Raw genomic sequence first — 24518 nt, forward strand, 5'->3', positions numbered from 1 at the left:
TTTGTCAAGGCCATGAGTTGCAATGTACCTCTGTGAAAGCTGGATCACCATAAAATCTGAACAAAAATGGATGCTTTTGAATTGTGATCCTGGATAAAACTTCTGAAAATACAAGAAGAACTCATTCAAGACTAGACAAAATGAAACTAGACTGCTCATTAGAAGCACTACTAAGTTAATGTTTCTCATTGGAGAAGACTGTGACTCTTGGAAGATCGAAGGTGATTAAAAAAGAGGCTGACAGAAGACAAACTGGTTAGAAATCATCATTTGGTGACACAAACATGAGCTTTTAAGAACTCAGCCGTTACTGATAGCAATTCTGGCAAAATGATGTTCATTGGATCACAAAGGGTCAGAAGCAACTGAATGACAACTTCAGACAGAATCAATCCTTCCAGCATGTCCAAGCAGGAAGAGGCTCTTGGTTTTCCTGCAGTTTCATAACATCAAGGGGGTTGAACTGAGGAGGCCATGTTTCTTCGTAATGATGCCAACTTCATGGAATAGCCTTCCTTTAGTTGTTTGACTGTTCTCCAGTAGTGTCCTTCCAGAAAGCAGTGAAAATGAAGCAGCTAGTGGTTGATGGTCATCTTAGATGGGATGCTCAGTGGTGGCTGAGATTATTATTCAGTTATGGTTACTGTTAAGGTAATGTGGATATCTTTTATTTTCTGGGTATTTTAATATTGGCTGTTATATAGTACATGTTATGGTTTATCACAGATATTCTATCTTAAGTTTTAATTGTGGACGTTTATGCTACTACCATATAAATTTTAAGCTTGCTTTCCTCCAAGTGACCTATGAAAAGCAGAGGTCATATTGTAGATATCTTCTCACATTTAAATAACATGTGTTAAAGAAGAGCATGTAGGTATTCCCATCTTGTGTCCATGCTCAACCCTGATTACAACACTGACATGAAGAAGGAGCAAGCAGACCCCATTAATGTATCCTAAATTGGACTCCAAATCAGGTCACGTTTCCAAACTGATGACTTGGATTGAACTGTCAGACAAAACTGATGCCTTCCAATGATTTGGCCATCTAGATGATTTTTCCAATCACTTTGGAAAATGAAATCAGTGTTCCGGATCAATTCAAAACATTGTATTGACAGCAGTAAAACTGACTATCCCAATCAAATCAACAATTTGAATGGGTTGAAACTAATCCTCACCTCCTTCTTGCTGAAGTTGAAAAATTCAAGCAGTATTCACTATATTTGTATTCACTCAAGACATAATGAGGGAAACCATGATTGCAAGTTTATGTAAGCACATTGATCAGTTTCATATATATGCTGGGCACATCCACGAAAGTCCATCTCCCTCCCTATCTTTCAAAGGCTTTGAACATTTACCAATGGCTAATAAATATTCTACTAGTGGTTCAGCCTAAAGCATTATACCTCTTGAAAAGAAATAGCCACTATCTTCCTAGAGTTGCTACAGGGAGCGTGCAATTAATTTCATCACAGCAGGGCCTGCCATATGATTAGGGCTTTATACTACAGCTTCCATAGTGAGTTAGCTATTTTGACACTGATACATTTGCACAGAAACTTTCTAAAAGTGTTAAGTGAGGTAGCCTGGGTGTTTTTTCCTTCCCATCTCTTCGGCCACACTTTGGGTTTTTTATCTCTCTGTGGGAATGTTCTTGGGTGCAGCACATGTTCAGAGGAACCATCAGCCCATGTTTTCATCTGGCTAAATTAGGTACCATATCCAGAGTGCAAGATGGCTCAGTTTCTCATTGATTATCACATGGCTTGGCTCATTGTAATTACACTCTTGGGTCTCTTGGGTTAATGCTGGCTTTAGTTTTATGTCCCTGTTGTTTTATTCTTCATGTATGCATTTTGGGAAGGACTTCGATTTCTCAAGTTATGAAATACTATTGTTGATATCCCAGCCTCACATTTAATGAAAGTTAAAAAAAAAAAAAAACAGAATTTTTAGGGGATTTTAAGTACAGCTGCAAGCATCTGGACAGTTTCTAAATAGCAGCAAAGGATTAGAGCTTTCTTTGCTGTCATCTAGTACTTGCCCTTTCCTTTCTCTTTGGGAGCTGTTTTTGTAAAGTACCACTCTCTGCTTTATTGAGAAATGTGCAAGGGCTTGACTGTCCTGCTTTGGGGAAAGAAGAGAGGCAACCCAACCAGTCTTTCCCAATCTTCTTTTCCAACATTAGCAGCCTACTCCATCAAATCAGTTGAAACAAGCCTTCTATTCCCTCTACTCCATGGAGTAATCCAAATTAGAGCATCCCTATCAGCTGGCTCTCCAGTTTCTGTTTACACTTAGTCCCATCCGCATGTGACTAAGACCAAACCAAAGAGCCCCTTTGCAGCTCTTAGTCTCCCTATTCTCTCTCTCTCTCTCTCTCCACCATAAACTTATAAATCTTTGGTTTAGGGTAATCAGAATGGTGAGGTGTTTCCTTTAACAGATCAGATCCAACTCTTGTCTTGGCTGGACTGATTGATTGATTGATTGATTGATTGGATCTGGAGGCCACCGAACTCCAGAATGATTCTGGGTGGCTTACAATTTAAAACAGGAGAACAATAAAAGGAACTCGAACATCTGGACGACAATGTCACACGTAACAAAACTCCAATCGGGCTCTACGACCACCCTACCCAAAGACCTGGGAGAAACCTTGCCCTACGCCATGAAGGGCTAGCCCGTTGCCTGATAAGGAAATGTTTTGAGGTTACGTTAAATATGGCAGCCACAATATTCAGCATCCCTCACGAGTTCATATTTACACTCCCTGCTTTATAGGATAGACTGTTGGACCATCCATACCTCCAAGCTGCACTCCTTGTGAGCTTTCAGATTCACATAACTGGCCCCATGAGAAAAGTTCTGTCTTGCGTACAACATTTTCTAATTCCAAATTGTTAACAAACACCAGGTAATATTTTACCCTCACCCTCTAGCAGTCCTTTTGTTTCCTGAGCCCTTCTTTAATCATTTCCTCTTCGTTCGCATCCTGGTCTTTCCTCTGGTAGCTGAGCTTCCTTTATTGCGTCTCTTGCTTGTTAGTGTGTCTTGTTAGCATGTATGGGCAAACCTTTCCACTGCCACCCATCTGGGTCCCAGTTAATAGGTGAGCTTTTATTTTAAAATCAATGCCTGTGTCCTTTCTTCTTTTAGTACCGGTCTGTGTGCCAGGAATTGATTATTATATATTTCACGGTTCTGTCCCACTGTGCTCTTTGTGGTGTGCAGGTTCTCTTATTTTTTACTTACTTTTTATTTTATGCATGCTGCCGTGAGTGACCTAGTGTGCGCAAGTATTCCAGAATGGATAACGTGTAATAAAACACACGTTACTATTTGCTGTCAGTAGAAACCTACCTTGTCGTGGCAGCAAGCCTTGGGGGAGAAGCAGGAAAAGCAAAGAGGCAGAATTGTTGCTGTCTTCCCTCTGCATTACACCCCACCCCCAGCCATCCCAACCAATAACTAGGATTTTCAAGCCGGAGTAGTTTGGCAGAGACAAAGAGCTTCCGCGTGGCTTCAGGCTAGCAGGCCTCTAGTGTGAGGAGGAGGACCTTTTGTGTGCTGAAGGCTCTAAGCAAGAGCAGAGCTGAATCTTAGCAGAGGCAGCTGAAGTAGCAGGAGGAGTGTATTTTAGTAAAAACAGGGCTTCTTAGAGATCTCTCTGATGTGGTGAGCATTAGGAGGAAAGCCAATTTTCTATTTCTCAGGCAATCTCGACCTGAGGGCTTTGCCCCAGTTCAGAATCAGCGTTGGAGGTGCTTGGGGACTAAGTCACTGGCCCAGCAAAAGTGGCCTGTGTTGCATGACTGCAGCTCAGTGGAATTGGTGGATAGGCTGCTTTTCTCATTTGTGGGTACTCTTGCTTCACCCTGTCTCCCAGCTCCCATTTTATTGAGCCTTTTCAACTCAGTGGCAAGATGGTGGCCTAGCAGTTCCCACAGGCTTGCCTTCTCTTGAGTGTGGATTGGGAGAGAAGGAAATTTCTGATACTCTGGGATTGGTGAGAGCTCTTTGTCTTGTTGATCAGCTGGAGACAACCACGATTGGCTTTTGCAGGTTCTCCACTGGTAGAATGAAGACAGTTTGGGAGAGCTTCCACATTTGTTTGAGAGACCAGAGAAGGGGAGAGAAAAGAGGAGTGGTCCAGAAGAGCTTCAGATCTTTTAGAGCATGCTTTGGCCGAGTTTCTGGAATGATCATGAGGGAAAGCAGTCAGAACTGAATGTCAACAGGTGCCCCTTTTGATGATCTGCTATTCTTGTGGTGAAGAGGAGACCAGAGGTGAGGCCATGGCTTAAATGCGGAAGAAAGAGACAATGGGATCATTTGAAGTAGCAACAGAAAAATGCTTCTCTCCTTGTTCCAGGCACCTGGGGAAAAACCTCACCTGTTGATGGTAGGAGTTCTTCCCTAAAATGTCAGCTTCCCAATTCTGCCTTATTTTTCCTGTTTGACTTCCTGTACAGGGGACAAGGTATCTGCAGGAGATCTGTAGAGGAACTGCATAACCAGCAGTAGCAATCCCCAGAGGAGGAACATTTCCCTTGAATTAACATCTCTCTGCACAACAGCATTTTCTGTGCTTGGAGAACAATTACAAGAAGAGTTTGATGAAAGCTGTTGGCTTGGTTGCTTCTGGCTTCATTGCAAATAATAATGGGAGTGAACACCATAGTCCATTTCACTTTTGTATATTATGCAGTTTTAATTGGATTACACATTTGTATCCTGTGTATCTGAGCTACAATGATGATACACTTTGCTTTGTTTCATTCACAGTGAACTCCCATGGCCGTCTAGACTTTCTCTTTGCAACAGTTGATGAGCGAAATTGTTTTCTTTTCTTCAGTTAACTCCTTTGCAAGAGATGACAAATCTCTTGATTTTCTCAATGGAAATCATTGTTTTATTGTTTTTTTCCCCTTGCAGGAAAACACTTATAAACTCAAATGCCTGCAACACTGATTGGTTCCAGAAAGGACTTCCAGAAAGAGTGCCTCCCTTCTTCTTAACAACAGGACAGGACAGTTTTCAACCTGCCAGTTCATGGTGGAGATTAGTGGGGAGGGACAAAGAAGAGATTCTGTAGATTGATATGAGGAATGGAGTGGATTGACTGTCCCTTGAAGGATGACCCCTGCTTCTCTAAATTCTCCTTTGCTTATAGGCAAGTCTCTTGGCCATATCCCCAGTCAAGAGGACTGTGCAAAGCTTCAGTTACAGGTGATTTTTGATTCAGTCTGAAGCTTTGAACTGAATCAATGTTGAATTGATTTGGGTCCCAATAAATCAGCTTGAAAAATTTGCTTGCTTTTTGCTATGTCCAAGAAATCCCTTTATGATTTAGAAAGTCTTTTTTTTCTTTCCTTTCTTTATGCCCCTGAGGTAGTGTGACTTGGTGTGGAATGTGTGGAAGATTCAAAAAAGATACAATTTAAAATTTACTAATAACTTAAGAAGGTTTATAAACAGGTTCACTTGATTCTATGATGTATCTTTAGTGAATCAATACTGCTCCACTCAGGCACTAAATATATTCCTTCCACCCTTGAATCTGACTGTGCCACCACCTGACAGTTGGCTGGGAGCCAACAGTTTTTTTAGGATTCAGGGACAATAGACTCAAATCATGGTGAACTGCTAGGAAGGATTTTATTGAATAAATATTAAGAAAGTTACAAAGAAAGAAATCTATCAATCCACATCTCTCCAGCTTTCCAGAAGCCTCACAACAACAGCAGACACTTCCCCTTGAGCTAGCAGTTGGGTGGCACCTTTTCCTTGTCCTTGAGATCTATGCCAAGGTTCATGGTATTGGAGAGATTTTACCACCATTTTATACTTTTCTTAAGGAGCAGGGAGTGTAAACAGTAGAGCCTGGAGGTGGTCTGGTGACACCGCTGTTCAATGACTTGGTCAGAACTTCAAACAGATGACCTTCTGCCAGGGATATTTTAAAATAAAGTCCCATCTCTAGCAGAAATCTAACCATGTGGTCACTAAGAACTGACACTGACTTGATGGCGCATAATCAATCAGATCAAAGTCTCTAGCAGGTGACACCTGGGGATGGTCTGACGACTTCTCTGGTCAATAACTTGGGAAGCTAAATAATTGACCCTTTGCTAAGAATATTTTTATGGGAAACATTATTCCTAGAGTGTAGCTGTCACTCCCTCCCTCCTTAGCAGGTGTTAGATTAGGGAGCTGTTGTCCTTTTTATCTTAATTGTTACAAGTAGGAGTACAGATAAAAGGTTCACAGGCAAGAGTGATTTACAATGCAATGATGCAATCTGCAAACCTTGCTAAGTAAGTTTTTTCTAAGTAAGTCTGTGTGTGGAGGGGAATTTTTAATAGAAAGCTTTTTAAGTTATACATATATTGCCTCAACTGACTGACTAACCTTTCTACAGAAGTATATCTTATATGTGCAGGGGGAAAAAAGATCCACGCCACTGTCTCCTCACCAGTTTTCCAAGGAGCCGCTGCACTGGACTTCCACCTACAGCTTGAAATCCCTCCTCCTACTGGAACTTAAACTGGGAAGAGGTGTCCTGCTCTCCCATGCTTTAATTGGCAGTTCCATCATCCAATCATCATACAAGCATGCACAAATTACACACACACACACACACTTCAAATACATGAATTGGATGAAGTCAGCTCAGATTTTGCAAGCTTCATATTTCATTATCAAACAGAAGAGGAAATAGATTATCTGAAATGCAGAACTGAGATTAGGAAGGACATTTCAAGGATTTTGTATGTTCCTAAAATTCTGAAAACCACATAATAAATACTTAGTACTTACTGCGCTTATGTATAAATGCAGATATTTAGTTATCTGTCCCCCAAATAACTTGGAGAAAGGAGCTGTCTTGTTCAGAAGTGAAAATCTTGAGATAAGATATAACAGATGAAAAATTCTATGGTTCATTGAATTCTTGTCCAGCTTTTATTAATTACCAAACAGTTACAATCCATTTAATTAACACTGATTTCCTCTTATAGATCAGCATGGCTAGATCCTATTGGAAGCAACATCAACTAATTTCAGAAGAGGACCATGCTCAAAGACCAGATTGCTTGAGTGAAATTGAAATGGTGTTCTTGTTTGAGACCCGAGCCTCAGCAGGTAGCAGCAGTTGGCTGGCTTTGGCTGGTTTGGGAAGCTAAGTAGAGTCAGTCCTCCTTGGATGGGAGGTTGTATGGAACATCAAGGCTATAGCTTAGTCTGGGGAAGTGAAGAAACATACTGGAAAGAAACTACTCCATTACCGTTGCCAAGACATCTACCCAGATGTACCCATGAAGTTGCCAGGAAGTGAGCAAGTCTGGAAGGAGACTTTATTTTTACTTTTTAATAATATTGAATCAGATCCCAACAATGGGAAATACTAAATATCCAGTTGAATTTGCAAGCACTTTAGCAAACCCACATCAGGGTCATCTCACTCTCTCCTCTTTTGGCCTTCATTGTGGTGGTCTGTTGCAACTGGTTCAAGTTGGCTTCTAAAAGTCTCTGGCCTTATACATTTGATAAGTAAATAAATGCTTGCAAATCAACTTCAGGAGGAGAGAACAATGGTTTCCCACAGAACAGCTGTGGGAAATGAGGTTGAAGTAGAACAGATTTGGGGGAAGAAAAAGGGAAGTAAACATGCAGCGAGGTAGAATGTCTTCTGTCTAATTCAATGGGTACTAGAAAAGGAAGAAAGAAGACTATGGAACTGGACTGACAGTAGGAAGGGGAAGAATGACAACTGAAGAGAATATTGGGGAGGGGTCAGTAACGAAGATGGGGACAGGTAGTCTCATGAGCCTTACCTTTTGAGTAAAGAGGAAGTTGAAACGATTTCAGGGTTTTGGATGTTGTTTTTAATCTATAGATAGTTAACATTGATGGTGCACATAATTCATTGCCAGAGCGTAACACTGAAAAGACAAAACTCAGGAAATTTGTATCAATAAGAAGAAGAAAAGTTGAGGGGAAATTCCTGAGAGGTCAGCCCTTTGAGGTAGGCCATGTCAAGAAACATGAGGAGCAGAGATCTCAGCCATGTTCTTTATTGCTGTAGGGTAGGATAACAGAATCTTCAAAGCCTGTCAGAGTTTCTCTCTACTCCATCTTATACCAAACAAAATCAAGGTGGGGTTATAAATCTAATTAAATCAATGAAATAAAATTTGAAAATTTTCTCATGCTTTCTTTTTTCCCAGGACAGAGTAAATTTTTTCCTGAAAGCCCTCCTCTTTAGCATCCATTCACCCGTCCTCCATTCCCAGGGCCAGATTTGCATTCCATCATATCCCCAGATTATTTCCCTTCTCTAAACTATGGATTAGGCTTTTAGTAATTATAGGCCACTATAAAACTTTGCCCATGGCATTCCGCTTGCTACAAAGAGCCTAGGTCACATACACAGCCTAGCACCTTCAGGGAAGATCCATGGATTTACAGATAGTAAAATACTGCTGCTTTGTGTATTTTAGCAGGGCATTTGGTAAGAAAGGCAGTTATATCATTGTGTTTTGAAAGTGCTTGTTATAGTCAAGTCCCACCAAATTCTTGCTTTTCTCCCCCACTCCCATATCCCAGTCACTGACTGCCTTTGAGGATACAGAAGCTTGTGGAGCAAAGACACTGTGGTTCACTTGCAGCTGTTGGTTTATCGAACATCACAACATCAACTAACAACCTGTAGACCCTTGGAATGAGTCTCTGAATGTATATGGTACTCAGACAGGCCCTTCTGTAACTGAGGCACAAGACACACGATGTCAATATGGGGTGGTTTTTAAAGCAACAGAACTATGGTCCCTTCTAAAAATCAGAATTGTAAATTGAGCATGCAGTGCTCAGAGATATTCAGCCTCCACTCTAGAAAAGCATGTTTTTCTCTCTGACAGATTGTAATGAAGAACACTTTCCAGCTGAAAGAGGGAAGGTTTGCTGCATGCCTTCCAACAGCTGACATTTTAGAAACTTTTCAGTGCTATACCTTATATATCCTTTTCACCTCTCCAATGTCATTGCTTTGCCCTGGAGTTTCCCCCCAAAAAAGACTGCCTTTCCAATTTCTTTCTGTGTAGAGATGTAAATATGGACAATGTCAGCAGCACAGACAAAATGCATCTTCTCACTTTGTAGTGCCAAGCTGCCAGGTACAGAAAGAGACACACATCTTTACCCTGAAGAACTATACTATACTCATGAAGTCAATGTTGGTGTATTGCTTTGTAAGGCTGTTGACCTGATCTTGCAGTCTACTATAAGTACATTTTGCTTTAGTGGTTTCACAGAGCAATCCAGCACATCCGTTACCTTTCCAAAGTTTTGACATATAGCAGTAAAAGTAGCTACAGGGTTTGTTCAGCTTAGCTCCAAATGTCATTTTAGTGGATTGCCCTTGTAAGCAGGATGCTTAATGGCATAATCACATACACATCATTCAGCCAGATGTACTTTGGAAGAAGCATGACAAATTGCAATGTGCCGTGGGCGGATGAAACAGTGAATATAAGGAAAGGTGTCCCCTATTTTTCTTGTGCACATCCTTCCATCCCGTTGGATTTGACCACCATGCTCAAAGCTTTGGGGACTAATTAAACTCTTTTTTCAATGTCGCTCTTTGTTCTAGAATGTATACTAAGAGTTTGCACTGATTATCCTATCCCCCACCCCCACCCCACCTTAAAACATAATATAAAGCAAGGGTAACAATTATCTCCTTAATTGTGTAACCTCAGTTTGGAAATGTCAGCTTGAACAATACATCAGCATTAGTTCCTTAGAGAAATCTTGGTGTGGATATGTTGAGGACAGTTTTGCTTTGCTTATCTAACCCACAAGATGCTTTGTAGGTATGCCAGCGTTTTCTGACTTTGACCAACAATTTGAATGTAGAAATAACTGAAATAACTCTTTAATGATAATATTGTTAGAAGAGTTTGGCCAAGCTTCATTTGCAGGGCTTCATGTATATTTCTGAAACTGTTATGCACATATTATGCCCTCTGCCCTGCTTAGGACTGATAACAGCAGATGGAGAAATTTCCATTTTAGTTCATGGGGAAAATCAAGTTTGAAATAATTGTGGTTCTTAAAACCATTTATACACTAAGAGGTTTGCTGGTTCCAATGTACCATGGATAACTGTTATTCTGGAGTAAAAATTACTGAGTGCTATGTGTTATGGAGCATAAATTATGTTAAAAAAAAAATCAAATAGCCTGGAGGATGCAACTTCTCCAATTCTCCTTCTGTCAAAAAAATTATGGCCTGTAATTCTCCTTCTCCATGGTGGCCACTTTGCAAGACAGCTCATGACATCTTTTCAAAATCTCCTTTGCTCAATGGATTTTGCTTGCCTGGCTTTCCCTACTCCCGCTCTCATTGGCATGCAAGGTACTCATCCCCAACTCTCAAGATCAAAAGTATGAATTAGCGTGTGTGTATTTATATGTCTCCTAATTCATAGCTTAAAGAGGAAATGAAATTGCTTGTTATGCACATGTCATAATGTTTCTAGCATCCTAGCTAACCTGGAGCTCAAACAATCCAGTGATTAGAGCCACCAAATCTGGACTGCAAAAATCCAGGCTGCCAGGTGGAGGCAACAAAGCCAGAATTTTCTGCATCTCATTTTCTGCAAATCTAGTGGTTGCCCAGAGGCAAAGGAAGTGCAACCCCAACCCTAGCTGATTAAGCCAGCAAAGTGCTACAGCCTGTTTATGTATTATTTAAGAAAAGCAGTAGTAAAGAGACCCTACAAAAGACATCTGGAAACTCAAGAGGATAAAACAGTGTGTTTTATGGTCTTAATTTTTTAGAAGTTTTTTACATCAGCAAATATTTTTGCTTTGTTTCATCAAAGTCAACACACTGTCTAGAATATGTTCTGTTGGAGGACTCGTCCACTAAAATACTTTCTATCTTTTGTTTTGATTTGTTTTGTTTTCACAGCTTCCTTAAATATTTTATATTGGCCCCAAATTAATTTACCATGAGCAAATAATACACAGAGTGTTAAACTTGCCTTCCTCACTTCCAGCTTCTTTCTCAGGGCACAACTAGATGTGGCTAACAACAGTATATCAAACTAACAGAAGCAGCATTCTGAGTTCTTCCTAAGAGAAAAAGATCTCATTTTAGGAGGAGCCTTCCCCTCCAGATCCCCTGGCTTAGATGGGGCTGCTTGGACCTCTTCAGATCATTTGATCATTTGGGCCTCATTGATCCAACATGTCACCAGGAAAGCATGCCAGCCTTCCTACCACGAGGATCAGACACAGACACTTGCACCCCTGCTGGTTTTATTAAATGGAGTAGCAGGACCAAAATTTGCAGGTTTCATTCTGATGCAGCAGCCGGTAACGTAACATAAAAGTAGGAGTGCTTACACATCTTTCTTGAATATGTTCAGGAATTATATAATAAGGAACAAGGTCACACGTGCTACAAGTGCCTATAATATATTGATAATATATTGCCCCTCTCTGGGGTAAAGAGGCGATGCGAAACAAATTATGAATCACAGTATGGCTGGTTCATTCACCCAGTGTCAAAACAGGCAAGGAGAAGGGAAGAGCTGGAAAAGGTGTGATGGCGTTGTTACCCAGAACCTGTGACCTCACCGAGATGGGATGATAAGCTATTTCACCACTGCAAAGAGACACCTTTCATTGCCTTATACGTTCATTAAATTATGAAAGTAATTAAAATGTTAATTCCGTATTAAGTGACAAGTGTCCTGAGTAAGGGTAATAAAATGTGAAATGTGAACTCAATTTTTAGTGCTGAGGACTAAAATGTATATTAATGAGTTTGGGAATCACTGGATGGGGCAGCTGATGAACAAGTACAGATGTGAAAGTTGTAATTTTGCACACCGTTTCTTAAAAATAAAGGTAGATTTGAAAACAAACTGGATTTGAAATGCGAGTGGGAATACGGAAATGGAAGGACACCCATTATGCAATAACTTCATTATTTCAGGAAAAAAGGGGATAATGAAGTTCATATCATTGGTGCAGTTCTGGGACAGAATAAACCAGTTTGAGCTTTTCAGATGGTTTTTTTTTGGGGGGGGGAGTATGCATTTCAGGCCTTCCCCAACATGATCTACTTGAGTGAAAGACCTCTTGCTTCCCTACAGTATGAACTGAAGGGAACTTCCTGTGCAGTTTTAGCCAAATCCCATTACTTGCATAAATACGTCCAGTGGCTGATTCACAGAGCAGTGACCCTTGCTTCAAAAGTTATTGTGCCCCTGAGGAAGGACGGAAGGACGGAAGGGGAAGGGGAAGGGGAAGGGGAAGGGGAGAGAAGAGAAGAGAAGAGAAGAGAAGAGAAGAGAAGAGAAGAGAAGAGAAGAGAAGAGAAGAGAAGAGAAGAGAAGAGAAGGAAGGGAAGGGAAGGGAAGGGAAGGGAAGGGAAGGGAAGGGAGGAAGGGAGGAAGGGAGGAAGGGAGGAAGGAAGGAAGGAAGGAAGGAAGGAAGGAAGGAAGGAAGGAAGGAAGGAAGGAAGGAAGGAAGGAAGGAAGGAAGGACACTGCAGTATAAAAGGGCTGGGCTGCAAATAGAACTGTCATGTTAGGAATAAAAATAATGGGTTAAGGTACAGCAGAAATACAGTGTGGAAACTCATAATGCAGAGATGAAGCCTGGGGGGAAAAATAATCTCATCTGATATGGGTTCTTTTAGTTCCTGAATGGACAAAAGAATGGACTGTAGTTGTAAACAGCCAAAGGAGCAATGCCTTATGGGTATGTTTGGTGACTATAAAACCTCCAGCACATATTACGTAAGAGGGTTGGAGAAAAGTATCTGAGAAGCCATCGCTTTGCGGGTCAATACGTTTTGGATTCCAGATCCTTTATCAAATGTACTGAAAATTCCTTTGCTTCTTTGGATTTTACTGCTTACTTACCTTGGAAGGGTCCGCTCTCCATTCCTCTGAGCCTAATGTTTTGCATTTGGTTGAAAAGCAGGATCCGGCTGGCTTTGTGTCCAATGGCAACAGGAGATCCTTGGTTGTATGCTGGCGTCTGTAGCCATTGCAACAAGGCTGTAGAGAGCAGCTGGGCTGAATGGGCATCTGCTGAGGCTATTGTAACTCCGTGTTTCCTTCCCCAAGCAGAGGCTGGACCAGGTCCCATCCCCCACGGAAGGTGGCTCCCAAACGTGCCCGAAGCCCCTGGAAGGGCAGAAGGGGGAGAAAGGAGGCAGCCAACCAGCGGTGACATGAGGTTCCTTCCCCAGAGAGATCGGCGTCCTGCTCCTTCCTTGCATGCAAAGGAAAACTCCTATAAGTGGAGGAGATTGGAAGAGGCAAATGCTACTGGAATAACTCATCTGCCTGGAATTAAAAGTCAATAGAGCACATATCGAAACATTAGCCTCTGAACATCCCTTTAATTTTCCTCAACGTTCCTTCTTTCCCCACTGATGCACTCACGTATACAAACGCATTCACACAGTTCTTCTTTTAATCAGCATTACTGAAACTCTTGATTTCCCTCAAAATCCCTCAGATATTTTGCCCAAGTAACCCCATTCTTTATTATCGATTATAAGTTATGAAAAGCAACCAAGGATGTGATTACAGTTGTTACAAATTATCCCTGCTTTAACACACGCACACACACACACACACACACACACACACACTTTATTAGAATAATATATCCACTCCGTTGTATTGTTAAAACACCCACTGGAACTGCTTTAAGTTGTCTTGTGCCAGGGTCAAAACTGAACGAATGGCCAAGACACTGGGGTGGGAGTCAAAAAAAAGTCAAGGTGGTGGCCCTGGCTGCTGTCTTGATGTTTTGACACTCTCCCCACCCCCTGAAGACATTGCTGGTGAATGAGAATGAAGCGTCATTCTCCTGAGAAGCTGCAACCACTTTTTCCCCTTATTTGCCAGTAATTTGTTTTAAAAAACAAATTAATATCATTGTCACCTCTGCATTCAAACCCCTTCTTCTCCACAACTGGCAAAGAAGCAGATTTGGGATCCCACCCCAATTGTTTATTTTAATCCTTCTGGCAATATTATTTGGGGGCAAAGTAAACTCCACAACCTGGTCTTTTTTAGATATCAACAAGCAATCAAAAGTATTTGAACCGCAAAGGAAAGTGCAAACATCCATTCTTCTTGCCACTGATGTAAAATATGATTTGTATAAAAGAACCTCAACATTTTTTGAACAGGGATAGAGTATTCCTTTTCTCTCTGCAGTAGGAGAATTAGAGTGTAAACGGAAGAAAGAATCACTGTACGGAATTAACTAATCTCACTCAACCATGAACACATCAAAAACAGCATCTGAGTTATGATGATCCACCCCTTTATAAGAGGTGGGAAAGGTAGCTTCTATCTGACCTCCATATAGAGGGTTGTTTATGGCGTTTCCATCTGCCTTTACTATGTGCATGGAACAAGGGTCAAAATGCATCTGTTTGCATTTGAACCATGGTTTGCTTCTCCATGGATGAAAAATTATGCAGCCTACCACTAGACCTGGGAGAACAGCCAGGTGTTCAAGGTCTTCTGGAATGCCACCAGGCACTACACCCAGGTCATGGTGAGAAGAACTTACCTGTGGTTCCTGTGACTTTGAATTACCTTTTTGAGAATGCCTTGAACTCAAGGAACTGGATCTACTGCAGAGTTGGCTATTGATCCTGGTTTTGTGGAAGACTTGCTCTTTCTCCTTTGTGGTAGCTCTTTCATGTAAGGAGGGACTTACAGTCAGCCATGTAAAATGGAATAGGAAGTGGGGATTCCAGATTTATTTCTCCTGTTTCTTACTTTCTAACGTTTGCCTTTTCTGTTCAGTCATGTAAGCCCCCTCCATCAGTGGGAATTAGACCCTCCAGACACAAGATGGCAATTCCAATGAGAATTCATCACAGAACCTCCTTCTTCCCTTCTTTCAAAGTGACACTGGGCTTGGCACTTGCTATGTCAGGCACAACTGTAAATATCTCAAATTGGGTTGCGACCATCAGTGATTCAATAAACCAAATGCAAGCCAGAGTTAATATCAAGTCATTTTCAAGTACTCAGAAATATTAATAAAATTTGGCTTGTTATAAAGATCAAATGCAATTTTAATTACTCCATATTTACTGCAACCTCTTCATGGTAAAACAAGCTGCAAATTATGGCATTGTGTACTATATTCCTGGCTCTTTTTCTCAATACATAAAACGGTGCTTGATGGCACAACTTTGTCAAGGAAATGCCCCAAGACCATAAGTTTCTTTGTCAGTTCCTCTCAGTGTTTGCTGTCTTCAGCTTCAGGGCTGGTGGTAAATGGCTCCCAGTTATATGGTCATTATAAAGCAATGAGGCTCTTAATTTATATTCCTAATCGGTGAGCAAGCTGATAAACCAGGGACTACTCTCAAGATTTTATTCTACCCATTCTGACACTCCCAAGATCTTTGTTATTCCACCATGCATGATGACTTGTTTCCTTGGAAACCATACAGTGCCTAAGACATACACATTTATTTGTCTCTCAGACCATGTGCTCTAACCGCCTGATGAGAAAGAAAGCTATTTTTCATACCTACTGGGAAGGAAATATGACAGAAGGTTGATTCACATGGCCACTGTGTAGATCGGAGATCAGCCACTGCAGGACAGGGAGCCACATCTGGCTAGCTGCCTCCTCAAGAAGAGCTGACATCACACGTACAGAGAGAACAGTAGCAACGAAAGGGCATCGGATGCAAATCATTGATTGGAATTGTGAATTGATTCAGACCTTTTACTCAATGAAAAGAATGTGCCCCACATGTTAAAATCCATCATCCAATCCAAAGGGTTGCACCTGCTCTGATTCAGCACATCAAATCAATTCAGCAATTTGATCTAAAAAATTTAATCCCAAGGGATGATTTGATCCAATCACTTTCTAGTTAAAGCCTTAGTGCAACATTACTAAGCAATGTCTTTGGAAGCCTTGTGCCATATCCTCCATCTCTTCCCCAAAGTACCTCTTCCAGGAAAAAGGAGCCTCCATCCAGCCACATGGGTGACAATTTCCTTGTTCACCGCTTTTGTGTTTTTTAATAATTACGCTGGCTTCTTTCTCTTAACAGTGAGATGCCCCTCTCTAACAGGACTCTTGCCTGATGAGTGCTACACATTCAACACAGTGGATCAAAACCTATGAAATACAAAGGTGGGATTCCACCATCTTTGTGGAAGTAAACAATAATTGGAAATATGAATGCACGCTGAGAATCAGTGTGGGCTATTGAATAAGGTGTAGAAATAAATAGACCTGGGGAGGTCCAAGTCTACCTTTGGCCATAAAAGTCACTGGAAGACTTTGAGGCAGTCACTCTCTGAGCACAACCTGCCACACGTGTTGTGGGTATGAAAATGAAATGGCAAGGGAGTCCTATGTTATCCACCTTGAGCTCCTGAAGAAAAAAAAGGTTATACATCAGGAAGAGGGAGGGAGGGAGGGAGGGAGGGAGGGAGGGAGGGAGATGTTTTTGATTTCAAGGCAAGGGCCAAAAGTCTATGAATTGCTTTCAAAAGTTTAGGAACCAAGGTATTCCTGGTTTTAGTTAAGAAGAAGAAGATGACTCATTTGGAGTAGGACCACAGGTGTCATATCTCTGCCAGTTATCCTGGCATCACCATGAACCCCACGCTGGTTCTGCAGCAGCAAGTCTTCGTCCTAATACACTGTTCTAAACCAAAGGGGGAACAGTTTGCTTTGGGCTTGGTATGTTGTGTGGTCCTTAAGCTGTGCTAAACACGAGTGTATCCAAAGATGACACCCACCGGCTTCTTCATCCTAGTCTATGTACTGCATATACATTTAGAATATAATAAAAAGGAATTTGCCCTAATGCAAAGTTAAGCCCCATTTTCCAAAGCCATCTTTATTTCTAAGGGTATGTTAGAGACTCTCAGCATGGCATATATGCTTACTTACCAACAAAATTCGGAGACTGCTAGTTTAACATGCATTATAAACCCATCTAATTTCAGCTTATTCAATAAGAAATGGCCAAATCATGGTTAAACACCACAGGTGAACCAAAACATTGTGTACCTACTTAAGTATAAAATGATACTGAACTCTGAGATCTACAATGCTTTACATTGCAATGTACATTTTTTGTACTGATATTTTATAAGATTTGTCTGAAAGATAGCCGTTGGTTATGTTCGTCATTATTTACCAATTCCCTTTCCTAGGTCAAACCTAAAGAGAACTTTCTCCCCATTTGGTTTCATTTCCTCTCTTCCTACTGTTTTTTAAAAAACTACCCAAAGGAACTATTCAAAGTCATCTCCAAAGCGATGCTAAAGTGAAAAGGGTGAGATGAGGAAAGCTATGGATGTGGTTCTGCTATTGTTTGAGAATGTGGTCTTCACTCTTCTGGAACACAGCCTACACATATATAGGAGAAAAATCTCTTTTTCATTGCTGTCCTTGACAAAAAAAGTCACTGCACATGGCTGCTTTCAATTACACATGGTTTGACCTTGATTTGGAATAAGGTGAGAGAATCCCATGTTATAGCAGAGGAACATTTCACTCCACTTCACCCAACCCAACACATATACACACATAAACGCCCCCACCCCAGCCCCTCCAAACACCTGGAGCACAATCAGGTCCTTCTGTGCAATCAGGGCTCATTATAAAGTAGCAAAGGATTTCTTCTGGCAGTTGCTTCCAAAAACAAATGAATGGCTGTGAAAGAGATGAGATTGGCACCTTAGGAGATTGGCACCTTAGGAGATGGCTCTAATCCTACTCTGCAGCTCTTGATTCAGAGGGATATCCCCAAGGCAGGAATGGATGTGTTTTATCCCCAGACCCACTGGGGATAAATGACCTCACCTGGGGGGAATGCAAATATATTTATGGGCTCCTCTGGAGGAGGCCCAAGCTCTCAACAAAAGCAGGATGAGACCCTGGTTGCCCAGTAATTGGAGTCATGCTTATGCAGAAAGGTAAGAGGTCCACCAGGGAAATGACCCAATCAATTAATGTTAGCCATTTTCAGCAAAGAAAAGCAGGATGCTAATGTCTTTCGGTCGCAAAGATCTTGTTTACATAACATTGCCTATGGCTTTTGTTTCCTGTAACAAAGCATTCTGTGCACTTGGATTTTGTTGATTATCGTGTGATAAAAGAGGCAAGTGTTGTGTATGATTACTTTATATCCACTGAAGCTGTATTTCTAAGTTCATTTTCCTTGGAGGAAAGCTAACTGCAATCTAGCAGTCTTAGTTCTGAATAGGCCGGAACAGGATCTACAGGCAACTTATAAACCCCGTGAAGCTTTGCACAGCAGCAAACCCCTTGAACTCTGTTGAGAAAGCAACAAGCCACCAAGGTTGCTTTTTTGACATGAAGATCTTGGGGCACTCCTGAGCGACACCATTGCTACCTTCTGGGTGGGAAGCCGTTTTTAGACTGTCTTTGAGGACCCTCCACAATAATCCTACTTTTTATTGAGAGCTTTTACATAATTAAAAGATAAGCAAGAAAGAGTACATAAAGTAGAAACCATACAGATAAAGAAAGAAAAAGAGAAAAGAGAAAAGAAGGCCAACTCCTTCACTCATTTATTGGGGGGCTACAGAATGGAAATTGTTGGACAGGAATCCTCGGGGTGGGGGGGAGAACACTAAATTTTCTCCCAGGTTAGGAGTATGATAAGACGTTCAGCTTTGGATCTAAAAGGTCCTCCTCCTATGCCGTGCCTTCTCCAATTCCACAAGACCTCTATGGAAGGCTCTCCAAGTTCTGAATATCGGAAGCTGGAATGGAAAAATGGGTGAGGGGAGAGAGAGAGAGAGAGAGAGAGAAAAGACTCCTCTGACCTTGAAGCAAAGAAATTTATCATCTTATGACTCTTGGAACTCTTTCTCAGGAGCCAATGAACTATAGCCTTGGATTGTACTGGTTGTATATCAATATGTGTATTAGACTGATTATTTTCCTCCTGTCCCCTACTGTTGTGATTATATTCTTGAATTTCATGTTATTGATATTTTTACTGATTGCTACAAGACACCTTGAGAGGGTTACTACCCTTAAAGGCACCCTAAAGAATGTTTAATAATAATATAACTGACATACCCCAGCATCCAGCAGATGAAGCATGAACTTTCATTTACTTGCAATAATTTCATTTTACTGTATGTAACTTTTGAATGGATTAAGATTCCAGAAACTTTTCATTTCCTCTAATAAAATACTGTGTGTGCAAATTACACAGAAAGGAATATAATTAAGAATATAATGTATTTAGAAGAAGGGTCTGGTATAAGTTAAGGAAGCAGTTATTGTGCAGTATTGCTGAAGTCTGTAGTAGTCTGGACTTCATCTTCTTATTAAAGACTCTTCTTTAGATGGTTATTTGTGAAGCTGACATTTCTCTTCTCCCCTATACTCTATTTCCTGTTTTAAAGTGCTGACGTATTTCTGATATACTAAACCAATGCAAAACAAAGCAGCCATTTCATAGCTCTGGTTTCTTAACCTATATATTAGGGTTGTCACTACCTTAGCAGGAACCCCAGTTCCAAACTGGGCATTCTGGATGTCATGCAAATGGAGCATGTATTCCTTAACTTGCCCTCTTCCCACAAGCTTCACCTCTGATGTATAGTTTAGGAAATGCAAGCTATGAGTGGAAAAGAAGCAGAACCTATTAAAAATGATCAAAATTATGAATGTTAAATACTGCCTTTTGTACTTCCTAGCCTTCTAAAAATGACTTGGAGGAGATAGTTCTGGGAGCGGAAAGTATTGGATTTAATGGTTGACAGGCCCACCTTCAAATTAGTATGAACTTTTCAATTCTTCAGCCAACTGTTCCAAGCATTGTCTTAAGAGTGATAGAGGGATCTTGACAGAATTTTACATTTTTCTTTTATTTCTCAATCTTATAAATGGTATATATTACATGTCTGTTTTATATGTCTAACTGTTTTAATGATATGTTTTCTTCAATAATATACATGATTGACTTACTTTTTTATGCTTATCTCCACCCTCTACCCTCACAAAGGATCTCCTCTGTTCTTTGCTACTACCTCTTCTCTTTGTACAAAACTCACCCAGCCTATTATCATGAACTCTTCCACAGATGTTCCTCACTGCCGGATCCTATTTTGTTCCAAATCTTATTGCATTGTATCAGGAAGGAAGGAAGGAAGGAAGGAAGGAAGGAAGGAAGGAAGGAAGGAAGGAAGGAAGGAAGGAAGGAAGGAAGGAAGGAAGGAAGGAAGGAAGGAAACATTAATAACATCTCTGTGGATACAGCGCAAAAGCCTCTATACCAATTTCTATACTTTCCCCATTTAACAATATTCTAACACTCCTGTAAACTTAATGTCATTCGAATAAAACAAATTTAGTTGATTATTTGTGTTTTCTGTGGGTAGATAACGGGAGGGCAAGGCTATGTTTTTCCTGAATAACACTAGATTTTGGATAAATTGGGATGATTTTGGTGAGATAATCTGCCTTGAGGCTGGTTCAGAAGTATTTCCACAGCCTCTGGGTGTGTACGCATGTATGTGTCGAATATTCTGGAGATAAGCAGATTCACAAATAATGATTCCAAGAATCAGATTCTACTTCTCTTGATGCTTAACCAAATTATTTGGCAATAAATGACATTTTAAGGTAGAAAAAGATGGTATATTTTAAAGAGTAAATGAGTCTGTATAAATGTGCTCAAGCCCACATGACAGACTTCAGTTAGGAAGTTAGAGCTGCCCTTAAAATTAAGAAACAAGGATGCTCAGTTGAGCTGATGTAGTGATTCCCAATAGCACCATGCTGAACGGACATTTCCCTCTGGATAGCCACTTGGGCTTCCTGAACCGTGGAGTCTTGTCTTTCTGCACTAAGGGCCATTCCAAGGTCCACCCTTGGCTAAAGTTCAGCCGTTGTCATCAGTTCCATGAATGGGAGGCACTGGAAGCACTGCTAAAGAACAGAATCTCAACTTCCTGACAGTAAGATCCATTCAACAGTGCACAGTCTACCTCTGAAGCTTGTTGGTCCTCCATCTCTCCAGGTTTTTAAGAAGAAGCTGGGCTGGATTGGTTCACTGGTTTCCTGCCCAATAAAGTCAGACTAGATGATCCTTGTAGCCCCTTCCAGCTCTACAATTCTATGATTCTAAGCAGAGTGAATAATATTTAATAAATCTAGCAATGGGCAGGGACTTTATGGTGGAAGGTAAAGTTTGGGCTGCATATAATCCAGGGATCATATAATTCCCCAGGATTACAGAAATGTGTTTACAAAAAATAAGTGTCAAACCAACGGAAATAGCAATAGCAGCAGTATCTACCTTATGTCTTAGTAAGTTGCAAGAAAACTCATCTCTTGCTGTATGAGGTAAGAAACTCAGGCCCAGAGCAATGAGAACTTGATAATAAAGGTACAGTCACCTTCATGATTCAGCCTTCCTTACTTGCAGACACAGAGAGGCTATTCAGAGAGAAAGTTGCCTATCAAACTCAGCGGATTTCTGACTGCAGAAAGATGAGATCATGGGAATCCAGGAGAGGATGATCCTACCGGATTACTATGGAGAAGAGGTAGATGAAGAGATACACCCGCAGCACAATGCTGGCTTTAAAGTTCAACACCAAGAGATTGATTTAAAGCTCAACCCTGTAAATCACTTTTGGTTGTGCCTAAGAATTTGAACACTGTGAGACGTTCTGCTGCTGGAACCTCTGGCCTTGTTACCACATTTTATCAGAGCATCTTTGGACAGCTCCAAAGATCATCTTCGAGAACACATCTGTCTCCGGATAAGGCATAAAGGTAAGATGGCAGCCAAGGCATCAGTTGGGGGAGATAACTTGGGAGCTACAATTTCTCAAGGCAGAAATGTTAGCTCCATCAACAACCAGCAGTTACCTGATGGACTAAGACTGAGAAGCATAAGGCTAAATCTCTATTAAATCATGGGAAAGACAGGAAAAAGAAACTGTAATTAAACCATTGGGTTCATGAGGAAAGTCTCCATGTTGACAGAGGTTAATCAACTGCTGAAAGTGTCTTCATCCTAGTATACAGTAAAGACTCTTGTGCCGCTGTGTCATGTCAGCCGGCTGGATAGTTTTTGCCCAGAGCTTAGCAGAATAATCGAAAATCCTGGATGGGGGAAGAGTGACAGAGGCCATTAGGCTAAGCAAAAGATTTCTGTGGGAAATTATGGTGCTAGTTATACAAAGAAGCAGGCTGGGGGATTTGCAGATCTTTGGAGAAAGGCACATGCAAGTGGGCTATATTTAGGGTAGCTGTCCCCATCATCCCTCACTGATATCTCCCTTTAGGCAGTGTGGTGAAACTGGGCTTATCTGGACAGAAGTGCTTAATTTTTTTCCCCAGGTTTATTATAGAGATAAATACACTTTGCACTTTTGCTGCCATCACTCTCCCCTAAATGATAAGCTTTGATTTATCTTGCACGGTGAGCAGACATTCCGTCTTCTCTGTCCTCTCAAGGGATTCTGTACTAGTCTCTGGAGAAATACTGTCAGGAGAGAGATTTCTGCTTTTCTCCCTTGCAATGAGAAACAAAAGATGGAGTCTAGTGACATCTGCTGCTTTCTTCCAATGGCTTATTTTTGTCTGAATAGGCAGGAGGGAGAATTTTGTAATCTGAAATCTAAGCAGGAGGCCCCATTGCTATTCAGGGTTTCTAGAACTCTCTTCTGGTATTTTCTGAAAGCAAAATTGGGAAGAAAGATTTTGCTAAGGTGAGTCTTTATGACAAGGACCAATGAAGACATTTGCTTGGGGATTTCTCCAATAGGCAGAGCCAGACAAGGCATCAAGTTCCCTCCTTCCTTTGAAAGGGATGGGCAATGCCTAAATCAGCTATATGGCTGTAGGACCAGGAAAGCTTCTGCAGTCTGTATCATCCGTTGTTTCTAACAAGTCTCTTGCAAAACCAGAAAAAATGTTACATGAAAAATAATCTACAATATATTTAATTTAATTATTTTATAAATAATCCATCTTTTCTTAATAATGTACTGTAATTGTCCAGGGATACCATTTTAATGTTTTTAAGCAGAATGTATATCTTCCTAGCAGAAGAAAAATGTGCGTGTTCTATAAGAATGGGCAAATTTGTTGAGATTCATTTAATGCATTTTCTCATTTTTCCAGCCTCAAATCCATTCCATCCCATTGTCAGTTCAGTTGGCAGTATATTTTTAAGTCTACATGAAAATTTGTAGTAATTTCAGTTGGTCTTCTCCCTTTATAAACCTTTATGCTTGCCTTTGCACTATGTCTGCAGGCATTTTTTCTGTATATATGGATTTTGAAAGGAATTTCCCATAATATACTTTGGGAATAAAATTGCTGAACTTCAAAAACTTCAGCAAGAGGGGCATTACAGAGGTGGGCACAGTGTGCTTTAGGTAAATTTGGATTAAAATATACATTGGATGAATATTATAGTTGTCTCTAAGAATTTTGCATCCCAGGCCCAAAGAGGGTAAAGATCCTGCCATAAGGGAGAAGAATCAATTATTTCCTGAACCGCTCTTTGGAATAATGAAACAGGACAACACCAGCAACCTCCCACCCCAGCTGCTTTTGCACATGCAGCTTTAGCACATGAGGAAGAACCCATCTCTGTTGGGCCATTGACTCATGTGGAAGCTTTTATGGGCACAGTTGTAGAAACAAAGTTCACTGTTATTTAGATATTTGGAGGAGGAATCATTCAATCTATGTACCATGAGGTTAGGAGTGATATTGTATAAGAAGTAACCAACATAATCAGAACTAAGAATCCAAGCATAGACAGGTGAGATTCCCACCCATCTACGGTTGGATTCTTAGTCTGATGATATTCCATGCTTCTTATTCTCTATTTGGTTTTGGTTTAATCTGGGATTCAGGTTAAAGTTCAATGTAGAACATAAATTGTTTTCATCTTCCTTCAGACCACTGTAATATTAAGTGTTCAAACAGGGAAAAAATATGAAAGGAAGGGGAAAGGGGGTGAAAGACTTCAGATAACAAGACCAACTGGAAATGTGTTCAAGAGCACTTGCTTCTTTTACCACACCCCTTGATCATGCTTGTCAGCCAAATTTCCCTCAGGCCTTCTGATATTTCATTCACAACTGAAGTGCCTTGCAAGGAAGAGAATGCTTGTGTATGTGTTGGGGAGATGGGAAGACATCCGTAAAGGTGGTTTGTTTTTCTCTTCTCTTTACATGATCAGTTTGCTAGCATAACAGTGAGAAGGATGGTCTCCTGAGACCTTGTATGAACATTCCAGATGAACTCGGCATCAGATGTGTCTGCAAGGGCTGAAATGTAAACTTTGGGGAAAATAAGGGATGCCAAGCAAAATTATTCCAAAATGTACTGCTATGTTCTGCAAAGACATGGGCTCCCCTCTTTTTTGTAAGGAAGCAAGCCTGAGGAATTTTTTGATGCATCT

Source organism: Python bivittatus, unplaced genomic scaffold, assembly GCF_059951505.1.
Source record: "Python bivittatus isolate LINGU-HERP-01145 unplaced genomic scaffold, Pbiv_v1 ctg000050_np1212, whole genome shotgun sequence".
NCBI lineage: Eukaryota > Metazoa > Chordata > Lepidosauria > Squamata > Pythonidae > Python > Python bivittatus.